General features: G+C 43.6%; 1 long non-coding RNA gene across 1 annotated transcript; it reads right to left on the minus strand.

Annotated features, from left to right (window-relative positions):
* Nucleotides 1-1435: 1435 nt before the first annotated feature.
* On the minus strand, nt 1436-6159 carry LOC116550669. Its single transcript, XR_004268527.1, has 3 exons — nt 4482-6159; nt 2152-2251; nt 1436-1986 (listed from the first exon to the last, which is right to left on the minus strand). It is a non-coding gene; the product is annotated as an uncharacterized LOC116550669 (long non-coding RNA).
* Between the last annotated feature and the right edge of the window lie 3700 nt (nt 6160-9859).

Consider the following 9859-nt stretch of genomic DNA (forward strand, 5'->3'; position numbering starts at 1 on the left):
GTTCTCACTCATAAGTGGGGGCTAAGCTATGAGGATGCAAAGGCATAAGAACGACACGATGGACTTTGGGGACTCACAGGGAAAAGGTGGGAAGGGGGTGAGGGGTAAAAGGCTACAAATTGAGTGCAGTGTAAACTGCTCGGATGATGGGTACATCAGAATCTCACAAATCACAACTAAAGAACCTACTCATGTAACGTACCACCACCTGTTCCCCAATAACCTATGGAAAAGAAAAGAACAGCTTTTTGAGGACGACACGGTTGTAATGCTGCGGCACTGTGGTCCACCCGCTCCTGCTCCAGATTCCCCACTCTTTGCTCTCACCAATGAACAAGTCGGTCAGGAAGCCACGCTGCAGCCATGGCTTTTAAAGATCCCGGAAAAACACCCCTGGAGCTGGAGGTGGAGAGTTGCTGAATTCGAATCATGTGAATGAGTTGCCACATAAAAACCCTGGAGAAATGCGTGCTTATGTGATCAGAGGAGCAAAGGAAGAGAATTGCAAAGTGAAAGGACCAGAATGCCTACCAAGACTTTGAGAATTACTACAAGAAAAACTCCTTGAGGTGAAGGTTCTAAGACATGGGATTGTTTCCAGAGGAGAATCCACTCATTGACTCACACAGCCCTTCTGAGATTGCTAAGCAGATGACTTCTATCAGAATGGAGCCTGGAGTTGAGGTTGAAGCCACCATTGCAGATGCTTAAAGTCAACTATTTTAATAAATTGGTTACCAGTTAAAAAAAAAAAAAAAGGGCCAGGCACGGTGGCTCATGCCTATAATCCCAGCACTTTGGGAGGCCAAGGTGAGTGAATCATGAGGTCAGGAGATCGAGACTATCCTGGCCAACATGGTAAAACCCCTTCTCTACTAAAATAAATTAGCCGGGTGTGGTGGCATGTGCCCGTAGTCCCAGCTACTCTGGGGGCTGAGGCAGGGGAATAGCTTGAACCCAGGAGGCGGAGGTGGCAGTGAGCCGAGACCGTTCCACTGCACTTCAGTCTGGCAACAGAGCAAGACTCTGTCTAAAAACAAAGAAAAAAAAAAAGAACAACAAAAAGACACCAGAGAGATTCGAAAGAGATGTCCCTCTGTGTGGACAGCTCTAAGGAAAGGTTACCTGAGGACATGGTGAGAGCCTGCCATTTACCAGCCAGAAAGAGAGGCTCTACCAGGATCTGAACCTTGCTGGAACCTGATCTTAGACTTCCGACCTCCAGAACTATGAGAAGACAAATGTCTGATGTTTAAGCTATTGGGTCTGTGGTGTTTGCTACGGCAGCCAGAGCAGATTAAGACAGGGATAAGGAGGAGGTAGTTGAAGTCAGAAAGCTATCCTAGGGGCTGTCTCATCTGAGCAAGCAAAATCTGTAAATAGATTCTCCTCTGAGTGTCTGGGAGGAGTTGTGTGGAGCTGAGGGGATGTGGGACAGAGCATTTTGCTGGGAGCACACGTGCAAAGGCTGGTGGGTTTGGGGACCTCCAGGCAGTCCAGTATTGCTCAAATTAAAATGCAGTGGAAACTGGGCCTTGGAAAACCTTGTGTGCCACCACAGGATGTGAACCAGCTTCTGCTGTGGTCCTGGTAGCCTCCATTTATGGGTCTACCAGAAGGCTGCGTCGGTCTTTGGTAAGCTGTGAATGCCGAGGTGGAGAGTGAGTGACAGGGCGGCACTGAGAACTGAATTTCCAGTCACCCCCACATCCATCTCTCAGGTCCAGAGCTCTGTTGATGGTGTGAGCAACAGAGTTGCTGAAGGGTAAATACTTCTGGGGCGCAGGTAAAAGACAGTGAAGGGACTGTAATGCCATTCCTAATTCTACACTGGAGAGGATGTGCTGGGGACAGAGAGCAGAGGACAGGCTCAGGTGACTTTACATGATCTGCTCAGCAGGATGTGGACACGACTTGGAGGGTGTGGGAGGGATCATTTAGGGGAAGGAGTCTGGGATTAACTCCCAAGTCTCTGCCTGGTTTCACCTGTGGAGAGAAAGCAAAGAAATTGGCCTGAAGTAGTGACATGTTTTATCTTGGTGGACATCTGGCAGGCAGTTCAGTCTGGAACTTGCAGAGAGGTCTGGGCCAGACAGATGGGCTTGAGGACAACCCTGCCTCAGTTCCCTGGGTTCATAAATTTTAGCTTACTTTCTGGTAGATTCCACAGATTGATGATAGCAGGATTACAGCAGGAGCTAACTCTTCATCTTGTCCACTTAATGTCACAGGAATCTGCATTTGGGTTTTCCTGAAGGCAAAATTGGTGGTGTCATGTGAGCGGGGTTGGGTGGGAAGAAGGGAATGTTCACTGACTTTAAATACTTAGGAACACAGTAGCCAAAAATAGTTGTGGTGTGGTAGGAATTTAAATTGTGCCTTCACAGCTTGCCATGCTGGTCTGAACTTTCAGCATTGTACCTTGGATTGAAAAATAATACATGTTGTGGGCAAGGCGCTTTCATGGACTTGGAAGGAATGACTGTGCTTCCTATATATTTAAAGAATTAGAAGTGAATGCCCACTTGTAGCATTATGATTTATTATACACGTAGTGCCACGAAGACTAACAGGAGCCCCTATCCTCAGGAGCTTAGGCAGAGCACAAGTGGGTACACCGTAAATCAGAGCAAACTGTGGAGGTGCTGGCCTCCAAAATTGTCACTGCTGCAGCCTATCCTGAAGCAGGTAGGTTTTGGGGGCAGTGGGGAGTTCCCAAGTTGGATAAAGAGAGCTATGAACATTGGCTGGAAATACTTTGGAGGCCTAGGATGGCTGTTCAGCTGGGTAGGACAGGAGCTGACCCTGTGAGATGTGTGGAAAAGTGTCCTTGAAAAGATGGTGATACAGTTTGGCTGTGTCCCCACCCGAATCTCGTCTTGAATTGTAACTCCCGCAATTCTCACATATCAAGGGAGGAACCCGGTGGGAGGTGATTGCATTCTGGGGGATCTGATGGTTTTAAAAACAGGAGTTTCTCTGTACAGTCTCTCTCTTTGCTGCCATTCGTGTAAGATATGTTTTGCCCCTCTTTGCCTTCCGCCATGATTGTGAGGTCTTCCCAGCCACGTGGAACTGTGAGTCCAATTAAACCTCCTTCTTTTGTAGATTGCCCAGTCTCAGGTATGTCTTTATGGACAGTGTGAAAACAGACTAACACAGATTGGATGAGGGAGAGGGAGCTGGAGGTTTAGAAACAGTGCTATGGATGGGGGGCTGAGCGGGGAGGAGGGTGGATGAACACTTCTGCTCAGAGGAAGGCGATGGGGAGTCCTGGCTCTTGGGGAGGGGCAGGGAGTCAGGGAGGATGTGGTTCCCCTGTGGAAAGCAACAGGGCAGGGAAAGGAGACTCAACCCCCTCATGAACGAGGCTGGACATTCCTAGCCAGTATACCCATGAGCAGGGAGGTGAGAGGAAGCCTGGGGAAATCACCCAACTATCTGAGGGATGAGCCTAGGAAAAGATACATGAGATGAGATTGTTAAAGGTGATGAAAGATCAGAAAGATTACGGACCTGGGATGGCAAATGCAGCAGTACATGTTTGCTTTCTCCTTGGTCAGAAATAGAAGGAAAAAAAATCTCATGGATCCTAGGATTTGTATGCGTTTGCTAACTAAAGGCACAAAATGACCTCTGGAAAGGGAACTCTGAGATTCACAGATTGCAAGTGAGATGATGGTGAGGAACTATTAATATTTAGGAGCTCTCTGAAACTTTGAGAGTTAAATTGGATTTGCTCAGGTATGGAAGACAGGGGTTTAAAGGTCTCCAGGTACAAGTGGAATCAATCCAGACATTTTCTTAGAGAAGGAGGAAGAAAAAAGCAGGGTCACAAAAATAAAAAAGTAGGAGTTCAGAAAGTTAAGGAGGCTGGGTGCAGTGGCTCATGCCTGTAATTCCAGCACCATGGAGAATTCTCCCAGACAGGAGAATTGCCTTGAGGCCAGGAGTTCAAGACCAGCCTGGGAAACATAGCAAGACCCCATTTCTATTTTTAAAAAATGAAACTGAAAGAAAACACCACAATACAGGGAAAAGTGAGCGAAGAATCTCGGAGGTAGAGAGCCCTCGATGTGGTCCTGATTTGTCTGTTTCCATCTTCGTTTCCTGAGCCTAACCTCAGCACTAGCCTCTTCAAACCTCTTTTCAGTCCTCTCATTTTGAAAACAGGGTCCATTACACATTCTCTGAAAGCTTGCTGAGTGATTAAAACACATAGTCCAGGGTAGGCACTCATCAAACATTAGGCGGCTCTTTTTAATTTTTATCCTATCGTGGTATCTATCTAGAGGTTGGTGAAGACAATATGGTGAAAGAAAAGTGGGAAGGATGAAATACCCTGGAATAGGATGTACATGTAGAGGAGAGTCCTTGACGGTCATTTGGCTTGATAGGGAAAGTTAGAGAACTCTCCTGAACTACAGTTACAGGGCTTGGGGGTATAACACACACGGCCCCAGAGAAAACACTTTGCTTACCATATTTCCTCCTCTGCTTGAGCTCTGGCATCTTAATTGGTCAAAAGGCAGAAAGGATCCGCAAAGCCTGCCCTGAATTTATCCGAGTCTATGCACGAACAGCTTCCTTCTCCCACCTTGCCTTGCGAGATCCAGCTGTTAATTACACTAAGTGACAAAGATTCTCCTTGCTGCATGACGGACACAAGGATGAATCTTTGTTACTGACTGCAAATAACAGAACGAGTGGTGACCAAGAGTCAGGCTGGGAGAACACGCTTCAAGTCACGCAATGGGCATATGGCACCTTCTTCTGAATTGACCCGAGAAGCTGCAGAGAAACAGAGTGGGTATTATTTTAAGTTCCTCCTATGAAAATATAGCCTCCATCCTTTTTTTTTTTTTTTTTTTTTGGCTTGTTCAGTTCTGGCACTGAAACAACTTGTCTCTTTACATTAGTTCAGTTCTGCAGAAAAACGCTCATTTAGAAGGAAATTGTTGGAAAATCCAGGCAAGAATCCATTTTTAAAGTCACAACTGAATGATTGCTTTCTTATTGTGCTACACAGGGCTGGAAAAATCATTCCTTTTTGTACATATTTTTCTTTTTGGCTTTGTGTTTTCATTCTGTTTAAGACACACATATGTGCCAAAAATGAAAACATTTTCAAAGGGCAAGTTTCCAGGACTCCTAAAAATAGGACCGGCTGCCAAATATACATTTCCCCAATATGTAAATGGCTGAAAAGGAGCACAATGAAAAGCATATGCTATTCAAATTTTCTTTAGAAAAACAAGAGCTGGAGGAGCTGATTGAAACTCTTCAAACTAGTGGCTTCCATGTAAATTTTATCTTTAAGTCTTCAGACATCATTCTTTGCATATTTTACATCTATCTTTTAATCAAGACTGAAACAAGCTACTAGGAATAATCTTATTTTCGAAATCATCACATCAGCCTGTAAATTGACACAAACCTTGCAAATAAGTATTAAGGCCAAAAAAGGTATAAAACACCCCGAACATCCAGGCCACTTGTGGCTGCTTCACAGATCTAGGGGCGAATCCATGAGTTGGAAAGTAAATGCACATTAGTCCAGGTAAGAAGTCTTTTATTTCTTGCCTTCTGTGGCCTGCGCTCAGGAATTACCTGAAATTCTTTCTGGAAATAAAAAGAGCACACACACACTAATTAAAATCAAAGAAGTCAGTGGTGGAAGGGGTTTGCTTAGCATTCTGTGGCTGTCATCCTGTATGAATGGGTGTTCTCTATTCTTAAGTCTGTGCCTTGTAATTTAGAAAAATTATCATTCTTTGTGAAAAATCCCACTGGTGAGCTAATCTCTCAAAGGCCTTCTTTTGTTTTCTGAAAAAAAATTTTTTTTGATCAACGAGTCGACATGTTTAATTATTATAAGTTGTCTTGTCAAAGGTTTACAAACCTGCATGGCCATATCCTTCTTGGGTGGGCTCCTGTGGGGCTGGAGTCCCCTGAATTTCCTGGAGACCTCCTTTTCCTCCAGTGGGGCTATGGAGGCAGTGCTTGGCCAGGAAGTATGGCTGACAGTCTATACTTTTATCCTTGGAATTATCTTGCTTTCCCAGCCCTGGTTAAAGTTTTTCTTTCATATCTTAATATTTCTGTGATAGACCATGGGGGAGGGAAAAAAAACTCAGAAGAGGTTCTACCCTTGCTGTTAAAAAGTTGTGACCTTTGCTCACAAATTTGCCAGAGAAAGTGGCTTATACCACCAATTACCATGAATTATTAACTCCTGGATTAATAATTTATTAGAATCCTAAAGGCCTGGGTACTGCCAGATCCACACGGTTGAGAGAAAAACAAAACAACATAGCGCTGATGATAACAATTTGTAGACAATGCTTATAAGTAATGGCATTTTGGCTTTCCAAAGGATTTCTTATTTTCCCTCTAATATCACACTGGCTGAAGACTCAGGCAAATTCACTAGTAATACCTATAACGACGCATGCAGATATTGATGTTAATTTTTTTTATTTAACAAATATTCATTGATATGGTTTGCCTGTGTCCCCACCCACATCTCATCTTAAATTGTAGTTCCCATAATCCCCATGTATCATGGGAGGGACCTGGTGGGAGGTAACTGAATCATGGGGGTGGTTACCCCCATGTTGCTGTTCCTGTGATAGTGAGTGGGTTCTCATGAATCTGACGGTTTTATAAGGGGCTTCTCCCCACTTTTCCTCTGCACTCCTCCTTACTGTTGCAGGAGAAGGACATATTTGCTTTCCCTTCCCCCATGATTGTAAGTTTCCTGAGGCCTCCCCAGCCTTGTGGAACTGTGGGTCAATTAAACCTCTTTCCTTTATAAATTCCTATCTAAACTGGGTATGTCCTAATAGCATCGTGAGAACAAACCAATACATTCATATACCTCTTTCTTTGTGTCAACTTCTATTTGAAACACTTGCACATATTAATTTATTTAATTAGTGTTCCTAACGACCCTCTGACTTAGACGTTACTGTCATCTACATGTTACAGACAGGGCAAGGAGAAACCATGCCAGAGTCACACAGATAGATGGTCCCTGGCTGCGTGATCTCACCAGGGCTGCCAAGACAAAGTAGCACAGACTAGGTGCCTTAAACAACAGCGATTTATTTTCTCACAGCTCTGGAGTCCAGAGGTCTGAGATCAAGGGGTCAGCAGGGGTGGTTCCTTCTGAGGCTGTGAGGGAGGATCTGTTCCTGGCTCTACCCAAGCTTCTGGGAGTTGCTGCAATCTTTTGCATTCCTTGGCTTTTAGACATATCACCTCAATCTCTGTCTTTATCTTCACAGGGCAGTATCCCTGTGTGCTTGTTTATATGTCCAAATTCTTTTTAAAAAAATTTTTATAAGAACACCAGATATATTGCATTAAGGTCCACCCTAATGACCTCATTTTTATTTGATTACCCTCTGTAAAGACCCTATCTCCAAATAATGTCACATTCTGAGGTGCTAGGGATTAGGACTTCAACATGTGGGCTTTGGAGGGTGAGAACACATTCAACCCATAACACTGGTAGAGCCAGGATTCAAACCCATGACGTCTTGCATCTGTGCTCTTAACCATCATGCCATGCTGCCTCCCATTGTTTAGTCTTTTGTTTTGATAGATAAGGCTCATTAGGGCAAGTTTGATTTAGAGTATCTTATTGATCCCTGTACAAGACTTGTCTTCAGGGTAGGCACTCTTGTGGAATGTTTTCTTGAGCCCAAGAATGGATGTGCTTAAATTTAGAGAGATCAGATTGGTTTGCAGCCAGAAGGTCTCTAAATTCTCTTCAAGCTCTGAGCTCAGTGTTTTGAAATCGAAAGCTCTTTTAGTTCCTCCTGCTTGACTCCCTAGCACCTTTTCTTAAATCTGCATTTTAAAGGCATTGGAACAGGGAGATGCCTTATCATTTCCTTTTTTTTTCCTTCCAAATTCCTGTTCTTGAAGCTGTGATTGGGTAACACAGCACCCCTGCTACATTACAAATCTTCTTGACCTCATCATTTCTTGAAATGGAAAAGGGAAACCAAAAGGTCTGATTCTTCAGACTTTTAGCTTGATAAGAAAGCAAGCCTGAAAATCCTTGTTCCTTAATAGGGAAGGAAAAAGAAAAAGAAAAAAGAGCAGACAAAGAAAAATCAGAAAAAGTCAGCACAGAGAAAAGAACTTTGCAAATAGAAGTAAAAACAGGAGCTGGGGTTTAAGAAATTGTGCTTTGCTTCATTAAATGCCAGTTTGCAAAAGGGAAGGGTGATGGCTGACGCATCAATGGCGAAACCTAGGGTGCAGCTTTACATAGTACCACGTCTCATCACCTCGTCCACCCCACCACTGAATTCACTCTGACAGCTGTCTGGGAGATACACTGTAAAGATTAGATTCTCAAAAACATATGCTGCATTTGGCTCCCGACCTCAATATTTTTAGGGGTTTCTCTTATTGTTTCTTTCTTTGTGTGTGAAGACTTACTAGCATTAAGTGCAGTTTATATGTCAGATTACTTCCTTATTTTTATTTTCCTTTGAAGCAAAAAATGTCATAAAAATCATGCAGGAGGGTGACAGGCAGATTATAGAAATTTGTTCCTATTGTCTTGAATATATTATCCACCTTTTTCAGTACATTTAAAGATTTGCTCTGTTCTGAAGGTAGAAGTGATAGAGCCATTTCTAAGTTGACTATAAAAGAGGACAGGGGACGCACAGAGGTGTCACTTCAGAGTGTGGGATTGAATACAGAGAGAGGCCAGGGCTTGGCCGGGGCTACATTGTCCTGCTGTGTTTCTAAGGAGGGTCCTCAGATCTGTTGAGAAATTTCTGACTCTTGCCTTGAAAAGACCGGTCCAGAAATTTGATCAGGCTCTTTACTTCTCTCACCCTCTTAGGGGCTGCTCTTTGGAAGTTTCCACAAATGTTAATTCATATAGAATCTAGCAGATTAATAGGCTGCAAAAACTGCCACAACCCTTCACTTTCCCCTGTATCCATGTTCCTTATAATGTGACTTTGCAACTCTTCCTTCAGGAGGTGGAGTCTATTTCCTCTACCTTCGAATCTGGACTCGCCCATGACTTGCATTGGCCAAAAGAATACAGTAGAAGTCATGGTGTGCCCTTTCTGAGCCTAGCATGAGACCTCAAGAGGTCTTAGATGTGACTATTCTTTCTCAGAACCCTGCCCAGATGTCTTGTGAATAAGGTACTACAGAGTAGCCTGCTGGGGCTAAACAAACACATAAAGCCAAGGTAAGATGTTCTAGCTGAAGCCACCTTAAACAAGCCAATCCTTAGCTCACTCTGCAGCTGAGCAAAGGTAGATGAATGAGTCCAGGCAAAATCATGGTACGCATCCAGCTGAGCTCAGATCAAGTTGCTGACTGAATCATAAGCTAAGCAAATGGCAGGTGTCTTAAGCCACTAAGTTTTAGTGTGGCTTGTTATGCAGGAATAGCTGACTGATATACTAGCTTGGAAATTTGATCAAATTTTGTGTTTTCTGTTCTTTCTTGTTGCTAACGTTCTTTGGAGAGCTTTGACAAATGTTTATTTACACAGAAAACTTAGCACTGTTGGTAATCTCCTCTCCTGCTCATGGTAGAATGATCATTGCTAATGGAGAATATTATAAGTTGGTCCTTGGATTCACCTTTGGGCTTTCTTCTTTATGGTGAGACATGCAAGATGCAATATTTTATCCTTTGCTTTGGATGAGGTGCCCTGGCATACCCACTGGCATACCCCTTGACCACTGGACTCCTAAAGATTTTATTGATGTAGCAAGCCTCTGAATCTTCATGGGCTGTATCTCTTATCTTCTGGAACATGTATCTTACTAAGGTCTGCAATGTACTAGTCAATTCTTGCTCATTTGGC

Source organism: Sapajus apella, unplaced genomic scaffold (genome assembly GCF_009761245.1).
Source record: "Sapajus apella isolate SASKATOON/1434 unplaced genomic scaffold, GSC_monkey_1.0 scaffold8, whole genome shotgun sequence".
NCBI lineage: Eukaryota > Metazoa > Chordata > Mammalia > Primates > Cebidae > Sapajus > Sapajus apella.